This window comes from Phyllobates terribilis, unplaced genomic scaffold, assembly GCF_046119375.1.
Source record: "Phyllobates terribilis strain yellow unplaced genomic scaffold, ASM4611937v1 Scaffold_123__1_contigs__length_5148117, whole genome shotgun sequence".
In the NCBI taxonomy this organism is placed as follows: Eukaryota; Metazoa; Chordata; class Amphibia; order Anura; family Dendrobatidae; genus Phyllobates; species Phyllobates terribilis.
In genome coordinates, this window is record NW_027362883.1 from 904,209 (window position 1) to 931,478 (window position 27,270).

Here is a 27,270-nt window from a genome sequence, read left to right on the forward strand (position 1 = left end):
CAGTAGATGGAATGTGGCAATGGAACGCTGGCTGCGCGTGTCATAATAGGCTCTGAGCCTTTATATACCTGTGCACAGCAGCAGCCACCTTCAGTCTGCTGCTGGACAGCCAGCAGCAGCAGCAGCAGGAGAGGTATGTAATCAGGAGCCCTCCTGCTAAGGGTAGACAGCTGCTTGTTCCACCCCACCCCCCGCCTTAATTGGTTCTCCTCCCTTCCAACGGTGTTGAGGCGGGTGGGAACAGCAGGGGGTGAAGGTGCTGTGTTTAAAGAGGTGGAGTTATGCAGATCTAAAACGCGTGGATTGCAGCAGCAGCAAGCCGAAAAGTGCAGGCATGTAAGGGATCTAGAGGTTGACAACATGTCTTCTTAACGGGAGTCCAGGAGCTCATCTCCACAAATGGACTTTTCAGGATCCTTGGGTGGCTCCGTAGTTTGAAACCAATTCTGGTTATCGCTTCTCGGCCTTTTGGCTAAGATCAAGTGTAGTATCTGTTCTTATCAGTTTAATATCTGATACGTCCCCTATCTGGGGACCATATATTAAATGGATTTTTAGAACAGGGAGATGGAAAAAGAGCTTGCTCTGTCCACTCCACGCATTGACCTGGTATTGCAGTATCTCCAGGACCGGTGCACCCCTTCTTTAATGCAGTTTCTAAAATCAGAAAGAATTGAATTCAATGTTTTTTGTTCATTTTGCTTGTTTGTCGGATTTTGGGATGGACTCTTTGGCTTTGCTTTTCTTCTCCTCATTGGATTTTTCATGTTCAAAGTTGCAGAAGCCAGATTACAAGCTCATTTTGGTTCAACTTCAGCAACTGTGCATTGCATTGCCATGTAATGTGATGCAATGCTATCTTTCTAGCTCTCCCTTTTTACTTCCTTTTGGATAAACAGACATATTAGGCAAGCATTTTGGAGCTTTCACCTAAATAACTACAGGTGGTGAGATAAGCTGCACAATATAATTGACCTTTCAGTATATTGTTGCACACACACCATCTATTTAGCAAATGCCCTTGTTATCAACAGCAGCCTTTTAAACTCACCTGAGCTAACAGGTATGTGCGCTGGTTACTCTGCTGCGCTTAAAATTTCTTTTTTGGTTTGCTACAATGCCTTTTCTGAAACGTTGTCTCCTTCTGCTGGAACACTGACTTCTTTCATTTAATGCCTGCAGACTATAAAAGAGAACCCAACCCAAAAAGTTTGGTTGATTAGTCTGTGGCATTCTGTTAAACTGTTGCTTATGGCGGTCTCTGTGAGCTTCTCAGCGACATTCAGCCAGCCAGGTATCCTGCCTGCAGTAGATGGAATGTGGCAATGGAACGCTGGCTGCGCGTGTCATAATAGGCTCTGAGCCTTTATATACCTGTGCACAGCAGCAGCCACCTTCAGTCTGCTGCTGGACAGCCAGCAGCAGCAGCAGCAGGAGAGGTATGTAATCAGGAGCCCTCCTGCTAAGGGTAGACAGCTGCTTGTTCCACCCCACCCCCCGCCTTAATTGGTTCTCCTCCCTTCCAACGGTGTTGAGGCGGGTGGGAACAGCAGGGGGTGAAGGTGCTGTGTTTAAAGAGGTGGAGTTATGCAGATCTAAAACGCGTGGATTGCAGCAGCAGCAAGCCGAAAAGTGCAGGCATGTAAGGGATCTAGAGGTTGACAACATGTCTTCTTAACGGGAGTCCAGGAGCTCATCTCCACAAATGGACTTTTCAGGATCCTTGGGTGGCTCCGTAGTTTGAAACCAATTCTGGTTATCGCTTCTCGGCCTTTTGGCTAAGATCAAGTGTAGTATCTGTTCTTATCAGTTTAATATCTGATACGTCCCCTATCTGGGGACCATATATTAAATGGATTTTTAGAACAGGGAGATGGAAAAAGAGCTTGCTCTGTCCACTCCACGCATTGACCTGGTATTGCAGTATCTCCAGGACCGGTGCACCCCTTCTTTAATGCAGTTTCTAAAATCAGAAAGAATTGAATTCAATGTTTTTTGTTCATTTTGCTTGTTTGTCGGATTTTGGGATGGACTCTTTGGCTTTGCTTTTCTTCTCCTCATTGGATTTTTCATGTTCAAAGTTGCAGAAGCCAGATTACAAGCTCATTTTGGTTCAACTTCAGCAACTGTGCATTGCATTGCCATGTAATGTGATGCAATGCTATCTTTCTAGCTCTCCCTTTTTACTTCCTTTTGGATAAACAGACATATTAGGCAAGCATTTTGGAGCTTTCACCTAAATAACTACAGGTGGTGAGATAAGCTGCACAATATAATTGACCTTTCAGTATATTGTTGCACACACACCATCTATTTAGCAAATGCCCTTGTTATCAACAGCAGCCTTTTAAACTCACCTGAGCTAACAGGTATGTGCGCTGGTTACTCTGCTGCGCTTAAAATTTCTTTTTTGGTTTGCTACAATGCCTTTTCTGAAACGTTGTCTCCTTCTGCTGGAACACTGACTTCTTTCATTTAATGCCTGCAGACTATAAAAGAGAACCCAACCCAAAAAGTTTGGTTGATTAGTCTGTGGCATTCTGTTAAACTGTTGCTTATGGCGGTCTCTGTGAGCTTCTCAGCGACATTCAGCCAGCCAGGTATCCTGCCTGCAGTAGATGGAATGTGGCAATGGAACGCTGGCTGCGCGTGTCATAATAGGCTCTGAGCCTTTATATACCTGTGCACAGCAGCAGCCACCTTCAGTCTGCTGCTGGACAGCCAGCAGCAGCAGCAGCAGGAGAGGTATGTAATCAGGAGCCCTCCTGCTAAGGGTAGACAGCTGCTCGTTCCACCCCACCCCCCGCCTTAATTGGTTCTCCTCCCTTCCAACGGTGTTGAGGCGGGTGGGAACAGCAGGGGGTGAAGGTGCTGTGTTTAAAGAGGTGGAGTTATGCAGATCTAAAACGCGTGGATTGCAGCAGCAGCAAGCCGAAAAGTGCAGGCATGTAAGGGATCTAGAGGTTGACAACATGTCTTCTTAACGGGAGTCCAGGAGCTCATCTCCACAAATGGACTTTTCAGGATCCTTGGGTGGCTCCCTAGTTTGAAACCAATTCTGGTTATCGCTTCTCGGCCTTTTGGCTAAGATCAAGTGAAGTATCTGTTCTTATCAGTTTAATATCTGATACGTCCCCTATCTGGGGACCATATATTAAATGGATTTTTAGAACAGGGAGATGGAAAAAGAGCTTGCTCTGTCCACTCCACGCATTGACCTGGTATTGCAGTATCTCCAGGACCGGTGCACCCCTTCTTTAATGCAGTTTCTAAAATCAGAAAGAATTGAATTCAATGTTTTTTGTTCATTTTGCTTGTTTGTCGGATTTTGGGATGGACTCTTTGGCTTTGCTTTTCTTCTCCTCATTGGATTTTTCATGTTCAAAGTTGCAGAAGCCAGATTACAAGCTCATTTTGGTTCAACTTCAGCAACTGTGCATTGCATTGCCATGTAATGTGATGCAATGCTATCTTTCTAGCTCTCCCTTTTTACTTCCTTTTGGATAAACAGACATATTAGGCAAGCATTTTGGAGCTTTCACCTAAATAACTACAGGTGGTGAGATAAGCTGCACAATATAATTGACCTTTCAGTATATTGTTGCACACACACCATCTATTTAGCAAATGCCCTTGTTATCAACAGCAGCCTTTTAAACTCACCTGAGCTAACAGGTATGTGCGCTGGTTACTCTGCTGCGCTTAAAATTTCTTTTTTGGTTTGCTACAATGCCTTTTCTGAAACGTTGTCTCCTTCTGCTGGAACACTGACTTCTTTCATTTAATGCCTGCAGACTATAAAAGAGAACCCAACCCAAAAAGTTTGGTTGATTAGTCTGTGGCATTCTGTTAAACTGTTGCTTATGGCGGTCTCTGTGAGCTTCTCAGCGACATTCAGCCAGCCAGGTATCCTGCCTGCAGTAGATGGAATGTGGCAATGGAACGCTGGCTGCGCGTGTCATAATAGGCTCTGAGCCTTTATATACCTGTGCACAGCAGCAGCCACCTTCAGTCTGCTGCTGGACAGCCAGCAGCAGCAGCAGCAGGAGAGGTATGTAATCAGGAGCCCTCCTGCTAAGGGTAGACAGCTGCTCGTTCCACCCCACCCCCCGCCTTAATTGGTTCTCCTCCCTTCCAACGGTGTTGAGGCGGGTGGGAACAGCAGGGGGTGAAGGTGCTGTGTTTAAAGAGGTGGAGTTATGCAGATCTAAAACGCGTGGATTGCAGCAGCAGCAAGCCGAAAAGTGCAGGCATGTAAGGGATCTAGAGGTTGACAACATGTCTTCTTAACGGGAGTCCAGGAGCTCATCTCCACAAATGGACTTTTCAGGATCCTTGGGTGGCTCCCTAGTTTGAAACCAATTCTGGTTATCGCTTCTCGGCCTTTTGGCTAAGATCAAGTGTAGTATCTGTTCTTATCAGTTTAATATCTGATACGTCCCCTATCTGGGGACCATATATTAAATGGATTTTTAGAACAGGGAGATGGAAAAAGAGCTTGCTCTGTCCACTCCACGCATTGACCTGGTATTGCAGTATCTCCAGGACCGGTGCACCCCTTCTTTAATGCAGTTTCTAAAATCAGAAAGAATTGAATTCAATGTTTTTTGTTCATTTTGCTTGTTTGTCGGATTTTGGGATGGACTCTTTGGCTTTGCTTTTCTTCTCCTCATTGGATTTTTCATGTTCAAAGTTGCAGAAGCCAGATTACAAGCTCATTTTGGTTCAACTTCAGCAACTGTGCATTGCATTGCCATGTAATGTGATGCAATGCTATCTTTCTAGCTCTCCCTTTTTACTTCCTTTTGGATAAACAGACATATTAGGCAAGCATTTTGGAGCTTTCACCTAAATAACTACAGGTGGTGAGATAAGCTGCACAATATAATTGACCTTTCAGTATATTGTTGCACACACACCATCTATTTAGCAAATGCCCTTGTTATCAACAGCAGCCTTTTAAACTCACCTGAGCTAACAGGTATGTGCGCTGGTTACTCTGCTGCGCTTAAAATTTCTTTTTTGGTTTGCTACAATGCCTTTTCTGAAACGTTGTCTCCTTCTGCTGGAATACTGACTTCTTTCATTTAATGCCTGCAGACTATAAAAGAGAACCCAACCCAAAAAGTTTGGTTGATTAGTCTGTGGCATTCTGTTAAACTGTTGCTTATGGCGGTCTCTGTGAGCTTCTCAGCGACATTCAGCCAGCCAGGTATCCTGCCTGCAGTAGATGGAATGTGGCAATGGAACGCTGGCTGCGCGTGTCATAATAGGCTCTGAGCCTTTATATACCTGTGCACAGCAGCAGCCACCTTCAGTCTGCTGCTGGACAGCCAGCAGCAGCAGCAGCAGGAGAGGTATGTATTCAGGAGCCCTCCTGCTAAGGGTAGACAGCTGCTCGTTCCACCCCACCCCCCGCCTTAATTGGTTCTCCTCCCTTCCAACGGTGTTGAGGCGGGTGGGAACAGCAGGGGGTGAAGGTGCTGTGTTTAAAGAGGTGGAGTTATGCAGATCTAAAACGCGTGGATTGCAGCAGCAGCAAGCCGAAAAGTGCAGGCATGTAAGGGATCTAGAGGTTGACAACATGTCTTCTTAACGGGAGTCCAGGAGCTCATCTCCACAAATGGACTTTTCAGGATCCTTGGGTGGCTCCGTAGTTTGAAACCAATTCTGGTTATCGCTTCTCGGCCTTTTGGCTAAGATCAAGTGTAGTATCTGTTCTTATCAGTTTAATATCTGATACGTCCCCTATCTGGGGACCATATATTAAATGGATTTTTAGAACAGGGAGATGGAAAAAGAGCTTGCTCTGTCCACTCCACGCATTGACCTGGTATTGCAGTATCTCCAGGACCGGTGCACCCCTTCTTTAATGCAGTTTCTAAAATCAGAAAGAATTGAATTCAATGTTTTTTGTTCATTTTGCTTGTTTGTCGGATTTTGGGATGGACTCTTTGGCTTTGCTTTTCTTCTCCTCATTGGATTTTTCATGTTCAAAGTTGCAGAAGCCAGATTACAAGCTCATTTTGGTTCAACTTCAGCAACTGTGCATTGCATTGCCATGTAATGTGATGCAATGCTATCTTTCTAGCTCTCCCTTTTTACTTCCTTTTGGATAAACAGACATATTAGGCAAGCATTTTGGAGCTTTCACCTAAATAACTACAGGTGGTGAAATAAGCTGCACAATATAATTGACCTTTCAGTATATTGTTGCACACACACCATCTATTTAGCAAATGCCCTTGTTATCAACAGCAGCCTTTTAAACTCACCTGAGCTAACAGGTATGTACGCTGGTTACTCTGCTGCGCTTAAAATTTCTTTTTTGGTTTGCTACAATGCCTTTTCTGAAACGTTGTCTCCTTCTGCTGGAATACTGACTTCTTTCATTTAATGCCTGCAGACTATAAAAGAGAACCCAACCCAAAAAGTTTGGTTGATTAGTCTGTGGCATTCTGTTAAACTGTTGCTTATGGCGGTCTCTGTGAGCTTCTCAGCGACATTCAGCCAGCCAGGTATCCTGCCTGCAGTAGATGGAATGTGGCAATGGAACGCTGGCTGCGCGTGTCATAATAGGCTCTGAGCCTTTATATACCTGTGCACAGCAGCAGCCACCTTCAGTCTGCTGCTGGACAGCCAGTAGCAGCAGGAGAGGTATGTATTCAGGAGCCCTCCTGCTAAGGGTAGACAGCTGCTCGTTCCACCCCACCCCCCGCCTTAATTGGTTCTCCTCCCTTCCAACGGTGTTGAGGCGGGTGGGAACAGCAGGGGGTGAAGGTGCTGTGTTTAAAGAGGTGGAGTTATGCAGATCTAAAACGCGTGGATCGCAGCAGCAGCAAGCCGAAAAGTGCAGGCATGTAAGGGATCTAGAGGTTGACAACATGTCTTCTTAACGGGAGTCCAGGAGCTCATCTCCACAAATGGACTTTTCAGGATCCTTGGGTGGCTCCGTAGTTTGAAACCAATTCTGGTTATCGCTTCTCGGCCTTTTGGCTAAGATCAAGTGTAGTATCTGTTCTTATCAGTTTAATATCTGATACGTCCCCTATCTGGGGACCATATATTAAATGGATTTTAAGAACAGGGAGATGGAAAAAGAGCTTGCTCTGTCCACTCCACGCATTGACCTGGTATTGCAGTATCTCCAGGACCGGTGCACCCCTTCTTTAATGCAGTTTCTAAAATCAGAAAGAATTGAATTCAATGTTTTTTGTTCATTTTGCTTGTTTGTCGGATTTTGGGATGGACTCTTTGGCTTTGCTTTTCTTCTCCTCATTGGATTTTTCATGTTCAAAGTTGCAGAAGCCAGATTACAAGCTCATTTTGGTTCAACTTCAGCAACTGTACATTGCATTGCCATGTAATGTGATGCAATGCTATCTTTCTAGCTCTCCCTTTTTACTTCCTTTTGGATAAACAGACATATTAGGCAAGCATTTTGGAGCTTTCACCTAAATAACTACAGGTGGTGAGATAAGCTGCACAATATAATTGACCTTTCAGTATATTGTTGCACACACACCATCTATTTAGCAAATGCCCTTGTTATCAACAGCAGCCTTTTAAACTCACCTGAGCTAACAGGTATGTGCGCTGGTTACTCTGCTGCACTTAAAATTTCTTTTTTGGTTTGCTACAATGCCTTTTCTGAAACGTTGTCTCCTTCTGCTGGAACACTGACTTCTTTCATTTAATGCCTGCAGACTATAAAAGAGAACCCAACCCAAAAAGTTTGGTTGATTAGTCTGTGGCATTCTGTTAAACTGTTGCTTATGGCGGTCTCTGTGAGCTTCTCAGCGACATTCAGCCAGCCAGGTATCCTGCCTGCAGTAGATGGAATGTGGCAATGGAACGCTGGCTGCGCGTGTCATAATAGGCTCTGAGCCTTTATATACCTGTGCACAGCAGCAGCCACCTTCAGTCTGCTGCTGGACAGCCAGCAGCAGCAGCAGCAGGAGAGTTATGTAATCAGGAGCCCTCCTGCTAAGGGTAGACAGCTGCTCGTTCCACCCCACCCCCCGCCTTAATTGGTTCTCCTCCCTTCCAACGGTGTTGAGGCGGGTGGGAACAGCAGGGGGTGAAGGTGCTGTGTTTAAAGAGGTGGAGTTATGCAGATCTAAAACGCGTGGATTGCAGCAGCAGCAAGCCGAAAAGTGCAGGCATGTAAGGGATCTAGAGGTTGACAACATGTCTTCTTAACGGGAGTCCAGGAGCTCATCTCCACAAATGGACTTTTCAGGATCCTTGGGTGGCTCCGTAGTTTGAAACCAATTCTGGTTATCGCTTCTCGGCCTTTTGGCTAAGATCAAGTGTAGTATCTGTTCTTATCAGTTTAATATCTGATACGTCCCCTATCTGGGGACCATATATTAAATGGATTTTTAGAACAGGGAGATGGAAAAAGAGCTTGCTCTGTCCACTCCACGCATTGACCTGGTATTGCAGTATCTCCAGGACCGGTGCACCCCTTCTTTAATGCAGTTTCTAAAATCAGAAAGAATTGAATTCAATGTTTTTTGTTCATTTTGCTTGTTTGTCGGATTTTGGGATGGACTCTTTGGCTTTGCTTTTCTTCTCCTCATTGGATTTTTCATGTTCAAAGTTGCAGAAGCCAGATTACAAGCTCATTTTGGTTCAACTTCAGCAACTGTGCATTGCATTGCCATGTAATGTGATGCAATGCTATCTTTCTAGCTCTCCCTTTTTACTTCCTTTTGGATAAACAGACATATTAGGCAAGCATTTTGGAGCTTTCACCTAAATAACTACAGGTGGTGAGATAAGCTGCACAATATAATTGACCTTTCAGTATATTGTTGCACACACACCATCTATTTAGCAAATGCCCTTGTTATCAACAGCAGCCTTTTAAACTCACCTGAGCTAACAGGTATGTGCGCTGGTTACTCTGCTGCGCTTAAAATTTCTTTTTTGGTTTGCTACAATGCCTTTTCTGAAACGTTGTCTCCTTCTGCTGGAACACTGACTTCTTTCATTTAATGCCTGCAGACTATAAAAGAGAACCCAACCCAAAAAGTTTGGTTGATTAGTCTGTGGCATTCTGTTAAACTGTTGCTTATGGCGGTCTCTGTGAGCTTCTCAGCGACATTCAGCCAGCCAGGTATCCTGCCTGCAGTAGATGGAATGTGGCAATGGAACGCTGGCTGCGCGTGTCATAATAGGCTCTGAGCCTTTATATACCTGTGCACAGCAGCAGCCACCTTCAGTCTGCTGCTGGACAGCCAGCAGCAGCAGCAGCAGGAGAGGTATGTAATCAGGAGCCCTCCTGCTAAGGGTAGACAGCTGCTCGTTCCACCCCACCCCCCGCCTTAATTGGTTCTCCTCCCTTCCAACGGTGTTGAGGCGGGTGGGAACAGCAGGGGGTGAAGGTGCTGTGTTTAAAGAGGTGGAGTTATGCAGATCTAAAACGCGTGGATTGCAGCAGCAGCAAGCCGAAAAGTGCAGGCATGTAAGGGATCTAGAGGTTGACAACATGTCTTCTTAACGGGAGTCCAGGAGCTCATCTCCACAAATGGACTTTTCAGGATCCTTGGGTGGCTCCGTAGTTTGAAACCAATTCTGGTTATCGCTTCTCGGCCTTTTGGCTAAGATCAAGTGTAGTATCTGTTCTTATCAGTTTAATATCTGATACGTCCCCTATCTGGGGACCATATATTAAATGGATTTTTAGAACAGGGAGATGGAAAAAGAGCTTGCTCTGTCCACTCCACGCATTGACCTGGTATTGCAGTATCTCCAGGACCGGTGCACCCCTTCTTTAATGCAGTTTCTAAAATCAGAAAGAATTGAATTCAATGTTTTTTGTTCATTTTGCTTGTTTGTCGGATTTTGGGATGGACTCTTTGGCTTTGCTTTTCTTCTCCTCATTGGATTTTTCATGTTCAAAGTTGCAGAAGCCAGATTACAAGCTCATTTTGGTTCAACTTCAGCAACTGTGCATTGCATTGCCATGTAATGTGATGCAATGCTATCTTTCTAGCTCTCCCTTTTTACTTCCTTTTGGATAAACAGACATATTAGGCAAGCATTTTGGAGCTTTCACCTAAATAACTACAGGTGGTGAGATAAGCTGCACAATATAATTGACCTTTCAGTATATTGTTGCACACACACCATCTATTTAGCAAATGCCCTTGTTATCAACAGCAGCCTTTTAAACTCACCTGAGCTAACAGGTATGTGCGCTGGTTACTCTGCTGCGCTTAAAATTTCTTTTTTGGTTTGCTACAATGCTTTTTCTGAAACGTTGTCTCCTTCTGCTGGAACACTGACTTCTTTCATTTAATGCCTGCAGACTATAAAAGAGAACCCAACCCAAAAAGTTTGGTTGATTAGTCTGTGGCATTCTGTTAAACTGTTGCTTATGGCGGTCTCTGTGAGCTTCTCAGCGACATTCAGCCAGCCAGGTATCCTGCCTGCAGTAGATGGAATGTGGCAATGGAACGCTGGCTGCGCGTGTCATAATAGGCTCTGAGCCTTTATATACCTGTGCACAGCAGCAGCCACCTTCAGTCTGCTGCTGGACAGCCAGCAGCAGCAGCAGCAGGAGAGGTATGTAATCAGGAGCCCTCCTGCTAAGGGTAGACAGCTGCTCGTTCCACCCCACCCCCCGCCTTAATTGGTTCTCCTCCCTTCCAACGGTGTTGAGGCGGGTGGGAACAGCAGGGGGTGAAGGTGCTGTGTTTAAAGAGGTGGAGTTATGCAGATCTAAAACGCGTGGATTGCAGCAGCAGCAAGCCGAAAAGTGCAGGCATGTAAGGGATCTAGAGGTTGACAACATGTCTTCTTAACGGGAGTCCAGGAGCTCATCTCCACAAATGGACTTTTCAGGATCCTTGGGTGGCTCCGTAGTTTGAAACCAATTCTGGTTATCGCTTCTCGGCCTTTTGGCTAAGATCAAGTGTAGTATCTGTTCTTATCAGTTTAATATCTGATACGTCCCCTATCTGGGGACCATATATTAAATGGATTTTTAGAACAGGGAGATGGAAAAAGAGCTTGCTCTGTCCACTCCACGCATTGACCTGGTATTGCAGTATCTCCAGGACCGGTGCACCCCTTCTTTAATGCAGTTTCTAAAATCAGAAAGAATTGAATTCAATGTTTTTTGTTCATTTTGCTTGTTTGTCGGATTTTGGGATGGACTCTTTGGCTTTGCTTTTCTTCTCCTCATTGGATTTTTCATGTTCAAAGTTGCAGAAGCCAGATTACAAGCTCATTTTGGTTCAACTTCAGCAACTGTGCATTGCATTGCCATGTAATGTGATGCAATGCTATCTTTCTAGCTCTCCCTTTTTACTTCCTTTTGGATAAACAGACATATTAGGCAAGCATTTTGGAGCTTTCACCTAAATAACTACAGGTGGTGAGATAAGCTGCACAATATAATTGACCTTTCAGTATATTGTTGCACACACACCATCTATTTAGCAAATGCCCTTGTTATCAACAGCAGCCTTTTAAACTCACCTGAGCTAACAGGTATGTGCGCTGGTTACTCTGCTGCGCTTAAAATTTCTTTTTTGGTTTGCTACAATGCCTTTTCTGAAACGTTGTCTCCTTCTGCTGGAATACTGACTTCTTTCATTTAATGCCTGCAGACTATAAAAGAGAACCCAACCCAAAAAGTTTGGTTGATTAGTCTGTGGCATTCTGTTAAACTGTTGCTTATGGCGGTCTCTGTGAGCTTCTCAGCGACATTCAGCCAGCCAGGTATCCTGCCTGCAGTAGATGGAATGTGGCAATGGAACGCTGGCTGCGCGTGTCATAATAGGCTCTGAGCCTTTATATACCTGTGCACAGCAGCAGCCACCTTCAGTCTGCTGCTGGACAGCCAGCAGCAGCAGCAGCAGGAGAGGTATGTATTCAGGAGCCCTCCTGCTAAGGGTAGACAGCTGCTCGTTCCACCCCACCCCCCGCCTTAATTGGTTCTCCTCCCTTCCAACGGTGTTGAGGCGGGTGGGAACAGCAGGGGGTGAAGGTGCTGTGTTTAAAGAGGTGGAGTTATGCAGATCTAAAACGCGTGGATTGCAGCAGCAGCAAGCCGAAAAGTGCAGGCATGTAAGGGATCTAGAGGTTGACAACATGTCTTCTTAACGGGAGTCCAGGAGCTCATCTCCACAAATGGACTTTTCAGGATCCTTGGGTGGCTCCGTAGTTTGAAACCAATTCTGGTTATCGCTTCTCGGCCTTTTGGCTAAGATCAAGTGTAGTATCTGTTCTTATCAGTTTAATATCTGATACGTCCCCTATCTGGGGACCATATATTAAATGGATTTTTAGAACAGGGAGATGGAAAAAGAGCTTGCTCTGTCCACTCCACGCATTGACCTGGTATTGCAGTATCTCCAGGACCGGTGCACCCCTTCTTTAATGCAGTTTCTAAAATCAGAAAGAATTGAATTCAATGTTTTTTGTTCATTTTGCTTGTTTGTCGGATTTTGGGATGGACTCTTTGGCTTTGCTTTTCTTCTCCTCATTGGATTTTTCATGTTCAAAGTTGCAGAAGCCAGATTACAAGCTCATTTTGGTTCAACTTCAGCAACTGTGCATTGCATTGCCATGTAATGTGATGCAATGCTATCTTTCTAGCTCTCCCTTTTTACTTCCTTTTGGATAAACAGACATATTAGGCAAGCATTTTGGAGCTTTCACCTAAATAACTACAGGTGGTGAAATAAGCTGCACAATATAATTGACCTTTCAGTATATTGTTGCACACACACCATCTATTTAGCAAATGCCCTTGTTATCAACAGCAGCCTTTTAAACTCACCTGAGCTAACAGGTATGTACGCTGGTTACTCTGCTGCGCTTAAAATTTCTTTTTTGGTTTGCTACAATGCCTTTTCTGAAACGTTGTCTCCTTCTGCTGGAATACTGACTTCTTTCATTTAATGCCTGCAGACTATAAAAGAGAACCCAACCCAAAAAGTTTGGTTGATTAGTCTGTGGCATTCTGTTAAACTGTTGCTTATGGCGGTCTCTGTGAGCTTCTCAGCGACATTCAGCCAGTCAGGTATCCTGCCTGCAGTAGATGGAATGTGGCAATGGAACGCTGGCTGCGCGTGTCATAATAGGCTCTGAGCCTTTATATACCTGTGCACAGCAGCAGCCACCTTCAGTCTGCTGCTGGACAGCCAGCAGCAGCAGGAGAGGTATGTATTCAGGAGCCCTCCTGCTAAGGGTAGACAGCTGCTCGTTCCACCCCACCCCCCGCCTTAATTGGTTCTCCTCCCTTCCAACGGTGTTGAGGCGGGTGGGAACAGCAGGGGGTGAAGGTGCTGTGTTTAAAGAGGTGGAGTTATGCAGATCTAAAACGCGTGGATTGCAGCAGCAGCAAGCCGAAAAGTGCAGGCATGTAAGGGATCTAGAGGTTGACAACATGTCTTCTTAACGGGAGTCCAGGAGCTCATCTCCACAAATGGACTTTTCAGGATCCTTGGGTGGCTCCGTAGTTTGAAACCAATTCTGGTTATCGCTTCTCGGCCTTTTGGCTAAGATCAAGTGTAGTATCTGTTCTTATCAGTTTAATATCTGATACGTCCCCTATCTGGGGACCATATATTAAATGGATTTTTAGAACAGGGAGATGGAAAAAGAGCTTGCTCTGTCCACTCCACGCATTGACCTGGTATTGCAGTATCTCCAGGACCGGTGCACCCCTTCTTTAATGCAGTTTCTAAAATCAGAAAGAATTGAATTCAATGTTTTTTGTTCATTTTGCTTGTTTGTCGGATTTTGGGATGGACTCTTTGGCTTTGCTTTTCTTCTCCTCATTGGATTTTTCATGTTCAAAGTTGCAGAAGCCAGATTACAAGCTCATTTTGGTTCAACTTCAGCAACTGTGCATTGCATTGCCATGTAATGTGATGCAATACTATCTTTCTAGCTCTCCCTTTTTACTTCCTTTTGGATAAACAGACATATTAGGCAAGCATTTTGGAGCTTTCACCTAAATAACTACAGGTGGTGAGATAAGCTGCACAATATAATTGACCTTTCAGTATATTGTTGCACACACACCATCTATTTAGCAAATGCCCTTGTTATCAACAGCAGCCTTTTAAACTCACCTGAGCTAACAGGTATGTGCGCTGGTTACTCTGCTGCGCTTAAAATTTCTTTTTTGGTTTGCTACAATGCCTTTTCTGAAACGTTGTCTCCTTCTGCTGGAACACTGACTTCTTTCATTTAATGCCTGCAGACTATAAAAGAGAACCCAACCCAAAAAGTTTGGTTGATTAGTCTGTGGCATTCTGTTAAACTGTTGCTTATGGCGGTCTCTGTGAGCTTCTCAGCGACATTCAGCCAGCCAGGTATCCTGCCTGCAGTAGATGGAATGTGGCAATGGAACGCTGGCTGCGCGTGTCATAATAGGCTCTGAGCCTTTATATACCTGTGCACAGCAGCAGCCACCTTCAGTCTGCTGCTGGACAGCCAGCAGCAGCAGCAGCAGGAGAGGTATGTAATCAGGAGCCCTCCTGCTAAGGGTAGACAGCTGCTCGTTCCACCCCACCCCCCGCCTTAATTGGTTCTCCTCCCTTCCAACGGTGTTGAGGCGGGTGGGAACAGCAGGGGGTGAAGGTGCTGTGTTTAAAGAGGTGGAGTTATGCAGATCTAAAACGCGTGGATTGCAGCAGCAGCAAGCCGAAAAGTGCAGGCATGTAAGGGATCTAGAGGTTGACAACATGTCTTCTTAACGGGAGTCCAGGAGCTCATCTCCACAAATGGACTTTTCAGGATCCTTGGGTGGCTCCGTAGTTTGAAACCAATTCTGGTTATCGCTTCTCGGCCTTTTGGCTAAGATCAAGTGTAGTATCTGTTCTTATCAGTTTAATATCTGATACGTCCCCTATCTGGGGACCATATATTAAATGGATTTTTAGAACAGGGAGATGGAAAAAGAGCTTGCTCTGTCCACTCCACGCATTGACCTGGTATTGCAGTATCTCCAGGACCGGTGCACCCCTTCTTTAATGCAGTTTCTAAAATCAGAAAGAATTGAATTCAATGTTTTTTGTTCATTTTGCTTGTTTGTCGGATTTTGGGATGGACTCTTTGGCTTTGCTTTTCTTCTCCTCATTGGATTTTTCATGTTCAAAGTTGCAGAAGCCAGATTACAAGCTCATTTTGGTTCAACTTCAGCAACTGTGCATTGCATTGCCATGTAATGTGATGCAATGCTATCTTTCTAGCTCTCCCTTTTTACTTCCTTTTGGATAAACAGACATATTAGGCAAGCATTTTGGAGCTTTCACCTAAATAACTACAGGTGGTGAGATAAGCTGCACAATATAATTGACCTTTCAGTATATTGTTGCACACACACCATCTATTTAGCAAATGCCCTTGTTATCAACAGCAGCCTTTTAAACTCACCTGAGCTAACAGGTATGTGCGCTGGTTACTCTGCTGCGCTTAAAATTTCTTTTTTGGTTTGCTACAATGCTTTTTCTGAAACGTTGTCTCCTTCTGCTGGAACACTGACTTCTTTCATTTAATGCCTGCAGACTATAAAAGAGAACCCAACCCAAAAAGTTTGGTTGATTAGTCTGTGGCATTCTGTTAAACTGTTGCTTATGGCGGTCTCTGTGAGCTTCTCAGCGACATTCAGCCAGCCAGGTATCCTGCCTGCAGTAGATGGAATGTGGCAATGGAACGCTGGCTGCGCGTGTCATAATAGGCTCTGAGCCTTTATATACCTGTGCACAGCAGCAGCCACCTTCAGTCTGCTGCTGGACAGCCAGCAGCAGCAGCAGCAGGAGAGGTATGTAATCAGGAGCCCTCCTGCTAAGGGTAGACAGCTGCTCGTTCCACCCCACCCCCCGCCTTAATTGGTTCTCCTCCCTTCCAACGGTGTTGAGGCGGGTGGGAACAGCAGGGGGTGAAGGTGCTGTGTTTAAAGAGGTGGAGTTATGCAGATCTAAAACGCGTGGATTGCAGCAGCAGCAAGCCGAAAAGTGCAGGCATGTAAGGGATCTAGAGGTTGACAACATGTCTTCTTAACGGGAGTCCAGGAGCTCATCTCCACAAATGGACTTTTCAGGATCCTTGGGTGGCTCCGTAGTTTGAAACCAATTCTGGTTATCGCTTCTCGGCCTTTTGGCTAAGATCAAGTGTAGTATCTGTTCTTATCAGTTTAATATCTGATACGTCCCCTATCTGGGGACCATATATTAAATGGATTTTTAGAACAGGGAGATGGAAAAAGAGCTTGCTCTGTCCACTCCACGCATTGACCTGGTATTGCAGTATCTCCAGGACCGGTGCACCCCTTCTTTAATGCAGTTTCTAAAATCAGAAAGAATTGAATTCAATGTTTTTTGTTCATTTTGCTTGTTTGTCGGATTTTGGGATGGACTCTTTGGCTTTGCTTTTCTTCTCCTCATTGGATTTTTCATGTTCAAAGTTGCAGAAGCCAGATTACAAGCTCATTTTGGTTCAACTTCAGCAACTGTGCATTGCATTGCCATGTAATGTGATGCAATGCTATCTTTCTAGCTCTCCCTTTTTACTTCCTTTTGGATAAACAGACATATTAGGCAAGCATTTTGGAGCTTTCACCTAAATAACTACAGGTGGTGAGATAAGCTGCACAATATAATTGACCTTTCAGTATATTGTTGCACACACACCATCTATTTAGCAAATGCCCTTGTTATCAACAGCAGCCTTTTAAACTCACCTGAGCTAACAGGTATGTGCGCTGGTTACTCTGCTGCGCTTAAAATTTCTTTTTTGGTTTGCTACAATGCCTTTTCTGAAACGTTGTCTCCTTCTGCTGGAACACTGACTTCTTTCATTTAATGCCTGCAGACTATAAAAGAGAACCCAACCCAAAAAGTTTGGTTGATTAGTCTGTGGCATTCTGTTAAACTGTTGCTTATGGCGGTCTCTGTGAGCTTCTCAGCGACATTCAGCCAGCCAGGTATCCTGCCTGCAGTAGATGGAATGTGGCAATGGAACGCTGGCTGCGCGTGTCATAATAGGCTCTGAGCCTTTATATACCTGTGCACAGCAGCAGCCACCTTCAGTCTGCTGCTGGACAGCCAGCAGCAGCAGCAGCAGGAGAGGTATGTAATCAGGAGCCCTCCTGCTAAGGGTAGACAGCTGCTCGTTCCACCCCACCCCCCGCCTTAATTGGTTCTCCTCCCTTCCAACGGTGTTGAGGCGGGTGGGAACAGCAGGGGGTGAAGGTGCTGTGTTTAAAGAGGTGGAGTTATGCAGATCTAAAACGCATGGATTGCAGCAGCAGCAAGCCGAAAAGTGCAGGCATGTAAGGGATCTAGAGGTTGACAACATGTCTTCTTAACGGGAGTCCAGGAGCTCATCTCCACAAATGGACTTTTCAGGATCCTTGGGTGGCTCCGTAGTTTGAAACCAATTCTGGTTATCGCTTCTCGGCCTTTTGGCTAAGATCAAGTGTAGTATCTGTTCTTATCAGTTTAATATCTGATACGTCCCCTATCTGGGGACCATATATTAAATGGATTTTTAGAACAGGGAGATGGAAAAAGAGCTTGCTCTGTCCACTCCACGCATTGACCTGGTATTGCAGTATCTCCAGGACCGGTGCACCCCTTCTTTAATGCAGTTTCTAAAATCAGAAAGAATTGAATTCAATGTTTTTTGTTCATTTTGCTTGTTTGTCGGATTTTGGGATGGACTCTTTGGCTTTGCTTTTCTTCTCCTCATTGGATTTTTCATGTTCAAAGTTGCAGAAGCCAGATTACAAGCTCATTTTGGTTCAACTTCAGCAACTGTGCATTGCATTGCCATGTAATGTGATGCAATGCTATCTTTCTAGCTCTCCCTTTTTACTTCCTTTTGGATAAACAGACATATTAGGCAAGCATTTTGGAGCTTTCACCTAAATAACTACAGGTGGTGAGATAAGCTGCACAATATAATTGACCTTTCAGTATATTGTTGCACACACACCATCTATTTAGCAAATGCCCTTGTTATCAACAGCAGCCTTTTAAACTCACCTGAGCTAACAGGTATGTGCGCTGGTTACTCTGCTGCGCTTAAAATTTCTTTTTTGGTTTGCTACAATGCCTTTTCTGAAACGTTGTCTCCTTCTGCTGGAACACTGACTTCTTTCATTTAATGCCTGCAGACTATAAAAGAGAACCCAACCCAAAAAGTTTGGTTGATTAGTCTGTGGCATTCTGTTAAACTGTTGCTTATGGCGGTCTCTGTGAGCTTCTCAGCGACATTCAGCCAGCCAGGTATCCTGCCTGCAGTAGATGGAATGTGGCAATGGAACGCTGGCTGCGCGTGTCATAATAGGCTCTGAGCCTTTATATACCTGTGCACAGCAGCAGCCACCTTCAGTCTGCTGCTGGACAGCCAGCAGCAGCAGCAGCAGGAGAGGTATGTAATCAGGAGCCCTCCTGCTAAGGGTAGACAGCTGCTCGTTCCACCCCACCCCCCGCCTTAATTGGTTCTCCTCCCTTCCAACGGTGTTGAGGCGGGTGGGAACAGCAGGGGGTGAAGGTGCTGTGTTTAAAGAGGTGGAGTTATGCAGATCTAAAACGCGTGGATTGCAGCAGCAGCAAGCCGAAAAGTGCAGGCATGTAAGGGATCTAGAGGTTGACAACATGTCTTCTTAACGGGAGTCCAGGAGCTCATCTCCACAAATGGACTTTTCAGGATCCTTGGGTGGCTCCGTAGTTTGAAACCAATTCTGGTTATCGCTTCTCGGCCTTTTGGCTAAGATCAAGTGTAGTATCTGTTCTTATCAGTTTAATATCTGATACGTCCCCTATCTGGGGACCATATATTAAATGGATTTTTAGAACAGGGAGATGGAAAAAGAGCTTGCTCTGTCCACTCCACGCATTGACCTGGTATTGCAGTATCTCCAGGACCGGTGCACCCCTTCTTTAATGCAGTTTCTAAAATCAGAAAGAATTGAATTCAATGTTTTTTGTTCATTTTGCTTGTTTGTCGGATTTTGGGATGGACTCTTTGGCTTTGCTTTTCTTCTCCTCATTGGATTTTTCATGTTCAAAGTTGCAGAAGCCAGATTACAAGCTCATTTTGGTTCAACTTCAGCAACTGTGCATTGCATTGCCATGTAATGTGATGCAATGCTATCTTTCTAGCTCTCCCTTTTTACTTCCTTTTGGATAAACAGACATATTAGGCAAGCATTTTGGAGCTTTCACCTAAATAACTACAGGTGGTGAGATAAGCTGCACAATATAATTGACCTTTCAGTATATTGTTGCACACACACCATCTATTTAGCAAATGCCCTTGTTATCAACAGCAGCCTTTTAAACTCACCTGAGCTAACAGGTATGTGCGCTGGTTACTCTGCTGCGCTTAAAATTTCTTTTTTGGTTTGCTACAATGCCTTTTCTGAAACGTTGTCTCCTTCTGCTGGAACACTGACTTCTTTCATTTAATGCCTGCAGACTATAAAAGAGAACCCAACCCAAAAAGTTTGGTTGATTAGTCTGTGGCATTCTGTTAAACTGTTGCTTATGGCGGTCTCTGTGAGCTTCTCAGCGACATTCAGCCAGCCAGGTATCCTGCCTGCAGTAGATGGAATGTGGCAATGGAACGCTGGCTGCGCGTGTCATAATAGGCTCTGAGCCTTTATATACCTGTGCACAGCAGCAGCCACCTTCAGTCTGCTGCTGGACAGCCAGCAGCAGCAGCAGCAGGAGAGGTATGTAATCAGGAGCCCTCCTGCTAAGGGTAGACAGCTGCTCGTTCCACCCCACCCCCCGCCTTAATTGGTTCTCCTCCCTTCCAACGGTGTTGAGGCGGGTGGGAACAGCAGGGGGTGAAGGTGCTGTGTTTAAAGAGGTGGAGTTATGCAGATCTAAAACGCGTGGATTGCAGCAGCAGCAAGCCGAAAAGTGCAGGCATGTAAGGGATCTAGAGGTTGACAACATGTCTTCTTAACGGGAGTCCAGGAGCTCATCTCCACAAATGGACTTTTCAGGATCCTTGGGTGGCTCCGTAGTTTGAAACCAATTCTGGTTATCGCTTCTCGGCCTTTTGGCTAAGATCAAGTGTAGTATCTGTTCTTATCAGTTTAATATCTGATACGTCCCCTATCTGGGGACCATATATTAAATGGATTTTTAGAACAGGGAGATGGAAAAAGAGCTTGCTCTGTCCACTCCACGCATTGACCTGGTATTGCAGTATCTCCAGGACCGGTGCACCCCTTCTTTAATGCAGTTTCTAAAATCAGAAAGAATTGAATTCAATGTTTTTTGTTCATTTTGCTTGTTTGTCGGATTTTGGGATGGACTCTTTGGCTTTGCTTTTCTTCTCCTCATTGGATTTTTCATGTTCAAAGTTGCAGAAGCCAGATTACAAGCTCATTTTGGTTCAACTTCAGCAACTGTGCATTGCATTGCCATGTAATGTGATGCAATGCTATCTTTCTAGCTCTCCCTTTTTACTTCCTTTTGGATAAACAGACATATTAGGCAAGCATTTTGGAGCTTTCACCTAAATAACTACAGGTGGTGAGATAAGCTGCACAATATAATTGACCTTTCAGTATATTGTTGCACACGCACCATCTATTTAGCAAATGCCCTTGTTATCAACAGCAGCCTTTTAAACTCACCTGAGCTAACAGGTATGTGCGCTGGTTACTCTGCTGCGCTTAAAATTTCTTTTTTGGTTTGCTACAATGCCTTTTCTGAAACGTTGTCTCCTTCTGCTGGAACACTGACTTCTTTCATTTAATGCCTGCAGACTATAAAAGAGAACCCAACCCTAAAAGTTTGGTTGATTAGTCTGTGGCATTCTGTTAAACTGTTGCTTATGGCGGTCTCTGTGAGCTTCTCAGCGACATTCAGCCAGCCAGGTATCCTGCCTGCAGTAGATGGAATGTGGCAATGGAACGCTGGCTGCGCGTGTCATAATAGGCTCTGAGCCTTTATATACCTGTGCACAGCAGCAGCCACCTTCAGTCTGCTGCTGGACAGCCAGCAGCAGCAGCAGCAGGAGAGGTATGTAATCAGGAGCCCTCCTGCTAAGGGTAGACAGCTGCTCGTTCCACCCCACCCCCCGCCTTAATTGGTTCTCCTCCCTTCCAACGGTGTTGAGGCGGGTGGGAACAGCAGGGGGTGAAGGTGCTGTGTTTAAAGAGGTGGAGTTATGCAGATCTAAAACGCGTGGATTGCAGCAGCAGCAAGCCGAAAAGTGCAGGCATGTAAGGGATCTAGAGGTTGACAACATGTCTTCTTAACGGGAGTCCAGGAGCTCATCTCCACAAATGGACTTTTCAGGATCCTTGGGTGGCTCCGTAGTTTGAAACCAATTCTGGTTATCGCTTCTCGGCCTTTTGGCTAAGATCAAGTGTAGTATCTGTTCTTATCAGTTTAATATCTGATACGTCCCCTATCTGGGGACCATATATTAAATGGATTTTTAGAACAGGGAGATGGAAAAAGAGCTTGCTCTGTCCACTCCACGCATTGACCTGGTATTGCAGTATCTCCAGGACCGGTGCACCCCTTCTTTAATGCAGTTTCTAAAATCAGAAAGAATTGAATTCAATGTTTTTTGTTCATTTTGCTTGTTTGTCGGATTTTGGGATGGACTCTTTGGCTTTGCTTTTCTTCTCCTCATTGGATTTTTCATGTTCAAAGTTGCAGAAGCCAGATTACAAGCTCATTTTGGTTCAACTTCAGCAACTGTGCATTGCATTGCCATGTAATGTGATGCAATGCTATCTTTCTAGCTCTCCCTTTTTACTTCCTTTTGGATAAACAGACATATTAGGCAAGCATTTTGGAGCTTTCACCTAAATAACTACAGGTGGTGAGATAAGCTGCACAATATAATTGACCTTTCAGTATATTGTTGCACACACACCATCTATTTAGCAAATGCCCTTGTTATCAACAGCAGCCTTTTAAACTCACCTGAGCTAACAGGTATGTGCGCTGGTTACTCTGCTGCGCTTAAAATTTCTTTTTTGGTTTGCTACAATGCCTTTTCTGAAACGTTGTCTCCTTCTGCTGGAACACTGACTTCTTTCATTTAATGCCTGCAGACTATAAAAGAGAACCCAACCCAAAAAGTTTGGTTGATTAGTCTGTGGCATTCTGTTAAACTGTTGCTTATGGCGGTCTCTGTGAGCTTCTCAGCGACATTCAGCCAGCCAGGTATCCTGCCTGCAGTAGATGGAATGTGGCAATGGAACGCTGGCTGCGCGTGTCATAATAGGCTCTGAGCCTTTATATACCTGTGCACAGCAGCAGCCACCTTCAGTCTGCTGCTGGACAGCCAGCAGCAGCAGCAGCAGGAGAGGTATGTAATCAGGAGCCCTCCTGCTAAGGGTAGACAGCTGCTCGTTCCACCCCACCCCCCGCCTTAATTGGTTCTCCTCCCTTCCAACGGTGTTGAGGCGGGTGGGAACAGCAGGGGGTGAAGGTGCTGTGTTTAAAGAGGTGGAGTTATGCAGATCTAAAACGCGTGGATTGCAGCAGCAGCAAGCCGAAAAGTGCAGGCATGTAAGGGATCTAGAGGTTGACAACATGTCTTCTTAACGGGAGTCCAGGAGCTCATCTCCACAAATGGACTTTTCAGGATCCTTGGGTGGCTCCGTAGTTTGAAACCAATTCTGGTTATCGCTTCTCGGCCTTTTGGCTAAGATCAAGTGTAGTATCTGTTCTTATCAGTTTAATATCTGATACGTCCCCTATCTGGGGACCATATATTAAATGGATTTTTAGAACAGGGAGATGGAAAAAGAGCTTGCTCTGTCCACTCCACGCATTGACCTGGTATTGCAGTATCTCCAGGACCGGTGCACCCCTTCTTTAATGCAGTTTCTAAAATCAGAAAGAATTGAATTCAATGTTTTTTGTTCATTTTGCTTGTTTGTCGGATTTTGGGATGGACTCTTTGGCTTTGCTTTTCTTCTCCTCATTGGATTTTTCATGTTCAAAGTTGCAGAAGCCAGATTACAAGCTCATTTTGGTTCAACTTCAGCAACTGTGCATTGCATTGCCATGTAATGTGATGCAATGCTATCTTTCTAGCTCTCCCTTTTTACTTCCTTTTGGATAAACAGACATATTAGGCAAGCATTTTGGAGCTTTCACCTAAATAACTACAGGTGGTGAGATAAGCTGCACAATATAATTGACCTTTCAGTATATTGTTGCACACGCACCATCTATTTAGCAAATGCCCTTGTTATCAACAGCAGCCTTTTAAACTCACCTGAGCTAACAGGTATGTGCGCTGGTTACTCTGCTGCGCTTAAAATTTCTTTTTTGGTTTGCTACAATGCCTTTTCTGAAACGTTGTCTCCTTCTGCTGGAACACTGACTTCTTTCATTTAATGCCTGCAGACTATAAAAGAGAACCCAACCCAAAAAGTTTGGTTGATTAGTCTGTGGCATTCTGTTAAACTGTTGCTTATGGCGGTCTCTGTGAGCTTCTCAGCGACATTCAGCCAGCCAGGTATCCTGCCTGCAGTAGATGGAATGTGGCAATGGAACGCTGGCTGCGCGTGTCATAATAGGCTCTGAGCCTTTATATACCTGTGCACAGCAGCAGCCACCTTCAGTCTGCTGCTGGACAGCCAGCAGCAGCAGCAGCAGGAGAGGTATGTAATCAGGAGCCCTCCTGCTAAGGGTAGACAGCTGCTCGTTCCACCCCACCCCCCGCCTTAATTGGTTCTCCTCCCTTCCAACGGTGTTGAGGCGGGTGGGAACAGCAGGGGGTGAAGGTGCTGTGTTTAAAGAGGTGGAGTTATGCAGATCTAAAACGCGTGGATTGCAGCAGCAGCAAGCCGAAAAGTGCAGGCATGTAAGGGATCTAGAGGTTGACAACATGTCTTCTTAACGGGAGTCCAGGAGCTCATCTCCACAAATGGACTTTTCAGGATCCTTGGGTGGCTCCGTAGTTTGAAACCAATTCTGGTTATCGCTTCTCGGCCTTTTGGCTAAGATCAAGTGTAGTATCTGTTCTTATCAGTTTAATATCTGATACGTCCCCTATCTGGGGACCATATATTAAATGGATTTTTAGAACAGGGAGATGGAAAAAGAGCTTGCTCTGTCCACTCCACGCATTGACCTGGTATTGCAGTATCTCCAGGACCGGTGCACCCCTTCTTTAATGCAGTTTCTAAAATCAGAAAGAATTGAATTCAATGTTTTTTGTTCATTTTGCTTGTTTGTCGGATTTTGGGATGGACTCTTTGGCTTTGCTTTTCTTCTCCTCATTGGATTTTTCATGTTCAAAGTTGCAGAAGCCAGATTACAAGCTCATTTTGGTTCAACTTCAGCAACTGTGCATTGCATTGCCATGTAATGTGATGCAATGCTATCTTTCTAGCTCTCCCTTTTTACTTCCTTTTGGATAAACAGACATATTAGGCAAGCATTTTGGAGCTTTCACCTAAATAACTACAGGTGGTGAGATAAGCTGCACAATATAATTGACCTTTCAGTATATTGTTGCACACGCACCATCTATTTAGCAAATGCCCTTGTTATCAACAGCAGCCTTTTAAACTCACCTGAGCTAACAGGTATGTGCGCTGGTTACTCTGCTGCGCTTAAAATTTCTTTTTTGGTTTGCTACAATGCCTTTTCTGAAACGTTGTCTCCTTCTGCTGGAACACTGACTTCTTTCATTTAATGCCTGCAGACTATAAAAGAGAACCCAACCCAAAAAGTTTGGTTGATTAGTCTGTGGCATTCTGTTAAACTGTTGCTTATGGCGGTCTCTGTGAGCTTCTCAGCGACATTCAGCCAGCCAGGTATCCTGCCTGCAGTAGATGGAATGTGGCAATGGAACGCTGGCTGCGCGTGTCATAATAGGCTCTGAGCCTTTATATACCTGTGCACAGCAGCAGCCACCTTCAGTCTGCTGCTGGACAGCCAGCAGCAGCAGCAGCAGGAGAGGTATGTAATCAGGAGCCCTCCTGCTAAGGGTAGACAGCTGCTCGTTCCACCCCACCCCCCGCCTTAATTGGTTCTCCTCCCTTCCAACGGTGTTGAGGCGGGTGGGAACAGCAGGGGGTGAAGGTGCTGTGTTTAAAGAGGTGGAGTTATGCAGATCTAAAACGCGTGGATTGCAGCAGCAGCAAGCCGAAAAGTGCAGGCATGTAAGGGATCTAGAGGTTGACAACATGTCTTCTTAACGGGAGTCCAGGAGCTCATCTCCACAAATGGACTTTTCAGGATCCTTGGGTGGCTCCGTAGTTTGAAACCAATTCTGGTTATCGCTTCTCGGCCTTTTGGCTAAGACCAAGTGTCTTGTCTGGGGTCCTTGAGTGTTTTCCCTTGGCCTTCCGGCATCGCCATCTTGATGGCTTAAGCCGGTTGCTGCTTTAGGGGGAGAACGAGGAGGAACGAGAGAGTGATCATAATGGGCGTGAAGATACGCTATGCTGGGACCGATGACAATCGGGTTCGCAATGCATTCCGCATTGAAGTTGATGCTGCTGTCAGAGAGCGTTTCAATCTGTCGTATATGGTGCACGAGGTGATCTTCAAAATCCTGGAAGTGACAAGAGAAAACATCGTCTGCCTGCAGGAATCCCGGAAAGAAGGACGGTATGTCTTGGTGCTACAATCTATGGCGGCTTGCCGGAACCTGTATAAGAAGTTGAGGGAGCAGGAGAAGAATCCAACCTTGCATGGTTTGACTTTTACAGTCTTGTACTCCAAAGGTGATGTTCCCCTAGTCATATTTATGTATAATCCCTTTGTGCACGAACATGACATTGCGACTTTTCTTAAGAGGCATTGTGACTTTGTGAGCAACAGTCACAAAATCATGAACGAGGAGAACTTATGGACTGGCAAATACAGATATTTTGTCAGATTTGGGGAAAGTTCTTCGGAGCCTGGAGGTGTTCATTACCCTCCCCAAAGTTTCTCTATCGGGAGAGATAGGGGTATTCTCTTCTTTCCTGAGGCCCCAGTTTTTTGCAGGAAATGTAAGAAGTACGGACACTTACAAGAGGTTTGTACTGCTGTGCCTGTTTGCTCCAAGTGCAACCAAAGTGGGCATGTTGCTAAGGACTGTACCAATCCAATTGTTTGCAATGCTTGTGGTATGGAGGGGCATGCCTTTAAGGATTGTACTCGTCGTGCGAACGAGGGCAAGGCAAGGGCATACTCTGAGGTGGTCTCGAACTCTCCGAGGCCTAAGAGTGTGGCACCTGAGGCCGCAGTTTCTTCCAGGGTGAAGGTAGTGGAACAGCGTGTGGAGACTGCTCCAGTGAGGGCGTCTGCTGACCTACTGGTGGAGCCCGGGAGAGTGGAAGAGGTTCTGGCAGCTGAGATGGACATTTCTTCCTATCAGGGGGGTTTCATTGACTCCTTTTGTGAAGAACGTGAGGGAGCCTTGGAAATCCCAGGGGACCCGGCTCTCAGTTGGAGCAGTGAAAGTATGGATGAAGAGGGAGCTGGAGGTCAAGGAGACTTCACTGAGACTGGGGTAAGGTCTTCTGAGGAACCGGACCGCGCTAAGAATAAAAGGGCCCGGTTGTCTGAACCATCAAGTAGCCAATGCGTGGCAAGTCCGGTGAGTGAGCGGGATTACCCAGTGGTTTCTCTTTCTCCTGCGTCAACGGCTTACCTGGAGGAGAATTTGGAGTCCACTATCTTTCAGCTAAGTGGCAGTTCGCCGGATGACAAAGGATAAGGAAGGCATGTTTTTTTGCTGAGACTGGTGTTTCTGGTTTTTGAGCCAAAGAATGGTCTCTAAACCAAATTGGGACATTGCGTCCCTTAATGTAAGACTTTTAAAGTCTAGAGTTAGAAGATCTGTGATTCTGGACTTCTTACATAACCATTCTTTTGATATTATGTGTCTACAGGAGTGTGGTATAGAAGAACCCCTGGAAGACGCTGATTGGCCATATGGCCAGCATATCTGGTCTGGCTCTAGTGGGAATAAAAATGATGGAGTTGGGATAGTATTAAATAATAGAAATTTTGTTTTTGAATATTATAAGGTAATAGAGGTGGGTCGTTGCATCTCTGCAGTTGTGTGTGGGAGGGGGTGGAAAGTTAAAATTATAAATATTTATGGTCCTACAAAAAAAGAAGACAGGTTAAGTTTATTAGATAAATTATGTTTAGAATTACCTGGTAGGATCCCTGTGATAGTAACAGGTGATTTTAACTGTGTAACTGAGGGGAAAGTTGATGCCTCAGGAAAAAAATTGGCAAACATTATTTCTGATTTTTTCTTTTTTGATGCTGCTGAGGTTTATTTGGGGAAGCC

At 45.1% G+C, this 27,270-nt stretch overlaps 19 non-coding genes across 19 annotated transcripts; all 19 read left to right on the top strand.

Annotated features, from left to right (window-relative positions):
* The first annotated feature begins 452 nt into the window (after positions 1–452).
* LOC141203044 (U2 spliceosomal RNA) lies at positions 453–643 on the top strand. The gene has a single exon (XR_012274186.1). It is a non-coding gene; the product is annotated as a U2 spliceosomal RNA (small nuclear RNA).
* A 1,115-nt stretch (positions 644–1,758) lies between these two features.
* LOC141203045 (U2 spliceosomal RNA) lies at positions 1,759–1,949 on the top strand. The gene has a single exon (XR_012274187.1). It is a non-coding gene; the product is annotated as a U2 spliceosomal RNA (small nuclear RNA).
* A 1,115-nt stretch (positions 1,950–3,064) lies between these two features.
* On the top strand, positions 3,065–3,255 carry LOC141202352 (U2 spliceosomal RNA). Its single transcript, XR_012273627.1, has one exon. It is a non-coding gene; the product is annotated as a U2 spliceosomal RNA (small nuclear RNA).
* Positions 3,256–4,370: 1,115 nt separating this feature from the next.
* Positions 4,371–4,561, top strand: LOC141203046 (U2 spliceosomal RNA). The gene has a single exon (XR_012274188.1). It is a non-coding gene; the product is annotated as a U2 spliceosomal RNA (small nuclear RNA).
* Positions 4,562–5,676: 1,115 nt separating this feature from the next.
* On the top strand, positions 5,677–5,867 carry LOC141203047 (U2 spliceosomal RNA). Its single transcript, XR_012274189.1, has one exon. It is a non-coding gene; the product is annotated as a U2 spliceosomal RNA (small nuclear RNA).
* A 1,109-nt stretch (positions 5,868–6,976) lies between these two features.
* On the top strand, positions 6,977–7,167 carry LOC141202308 (U2 spliceosomal RNA). Its single transcript, XR_012273585.1, has one exon. It is a non-coding gene; the product is annotated as a U2 spliceosomal RNA (small nuclear RNA).
* Positions 7,168–8,282: 1,115 nt separating this feature from the next.
* On the top strand, positions 8,283–8,473 carry LOC141203048 (U2 spliceosomal RNA). Its single transcript, XR_012274190.1, has one exon. It is a non-coding gene; the product is annotated as a U2 spliceosomal RNA (small nuclear RNA).
* Positions 8,474–9,588: 1,115 nt separating this feature from the next.
* On the top strand, positions 9,589–9,779 carry LOC141203049 (U2 spliceosomal RNA). Its single transcript, XR_012274191.1, has one exon. It is a non-coding gene; the product is annotated as a U2 spliceosomal RNA (small nuclear RNA).
* Positions 9,780–10,894: 1,115 nt separating this feature from the next.
* LOC141203050 (U2 spliceosomal RNA) lies at positions 10,895–11,085 on the top strand. Its single transcript, XR_012274192.1, has one exon. It is a non-coding gene; the product is annotated as a U2 spliceosomal RNA (small nuclear RNA).
* Positions 11,086–12,200: 1,115 nt separating this feature from the next.
* Positions 12,201–12,391, top strand: LOC141203051 (U2 spliceosomal RNA). Its single transcript, XR_012274193.1, has one exon. It is a non-coding gene; the product is annotated as a U2 spliceosomal RNA (small nuclear RNA).
* Positions 12,392–13,500: 1,109 nt separating this feature from the next.
* Positions 13,501–13,691, top strand: LOC141203052 (U2 spliceosomal RNA). The gene has a single exon (XR_012274194.1). It is a non-coding gene; the product is annotated as a U2 spliceosomal RNA (small nuclear RNA).
* A 1,115-nt stretch (positions 13,692–14,806) lies between these two features.
* LOC141203053 (U2 spliceosomal RNA) lies at positions 14,807–14,997 on the top strand. The gene has a single exon (XR_012274195.1). It is a non-coding gene; the product is annotated as a U2 spliceosomal RNA (small nuclear RNA).
* A 1,115-nt stretch (positions 14,998–16,112) lies between these two features.
* LOC141203055 (U2 spliceosomal RNA) lies at positions 16,113–16,303 on the top strand. Its single transcript, XR_012274197.1, has one exon. It is a non-coding gene; the product is annotated as a U2 spliceosomal RNA (small nuclear RNA).
* Positions 16,304–17,418: 1,115 nt separating this feature from the next.
* On the top strand, positions 17,419–17,609 carry LOC141203056 (U2 spliceosomal RNA). The gene has a single exon (XR_012274198.1). It is a non-coding gene; the product is annotated as a U2 spliceosomal RNA (small nuclear RNA).
* Positions 17,610–18,724: 1,115 nt separating this feature from the next.
* On the top strand, positions 18,725–18,915 carry LOC141203057 (U2 spliceosomal RNA). Its single transcript, XR_012274199.1, has one exon. It is a non-coding gene; the product is annotated as a U2 spliceosomal RNA (small nuclear RNA).
* Positions 18,916–20,030: 1,115 nt separating this feature from the next.
* Positions 20,031–20,221, top strand: LOC141203058 (U2 spliceosomal RNA). The gene has a single exon (XR_012274200.1). It is a non-coding gene; the product is annotated as a U2 spliceosomal RNA (small nuclear RNA).
* A 1,115-nt stretch (positions 20,222–21,336) lies between these two features.
* Positions 21,337–21,527, top strand: LOC141203060 (U2 spliceosomal RNA). The gene has a single exon (XR_012274201.1). It is a non-coding gene; the product is annotated as a U2 spliceosomal RNA (small nuclear RNA).
* A 1,115-nt stretch (positions 21,528–22,642) lies between these two features.
* LOC141203061 (U2 spliceosomal RNA) lies at positions 22,643–22,833 on the top strand. The gene has a single exon (XR_012274202.1). It is a non-coding gene; the product is annotated as a U2 spliceosomal RNA (small nuclear RNA).
* Positions 22,834–23,948: 1,115 nt separating this feature from the next.
* Positions 23,949–24,139, top strand: LOC141203062 (U2 spliceosomal RNA). The gene has a single exon (XR_012274203.1). It is a non-coding gene; the product is annotated as a U2 spliceosomal RNA (small nuclear RNA).
* Positions 24,140–27,270: the final 3,131 nt, after the last annotated feature.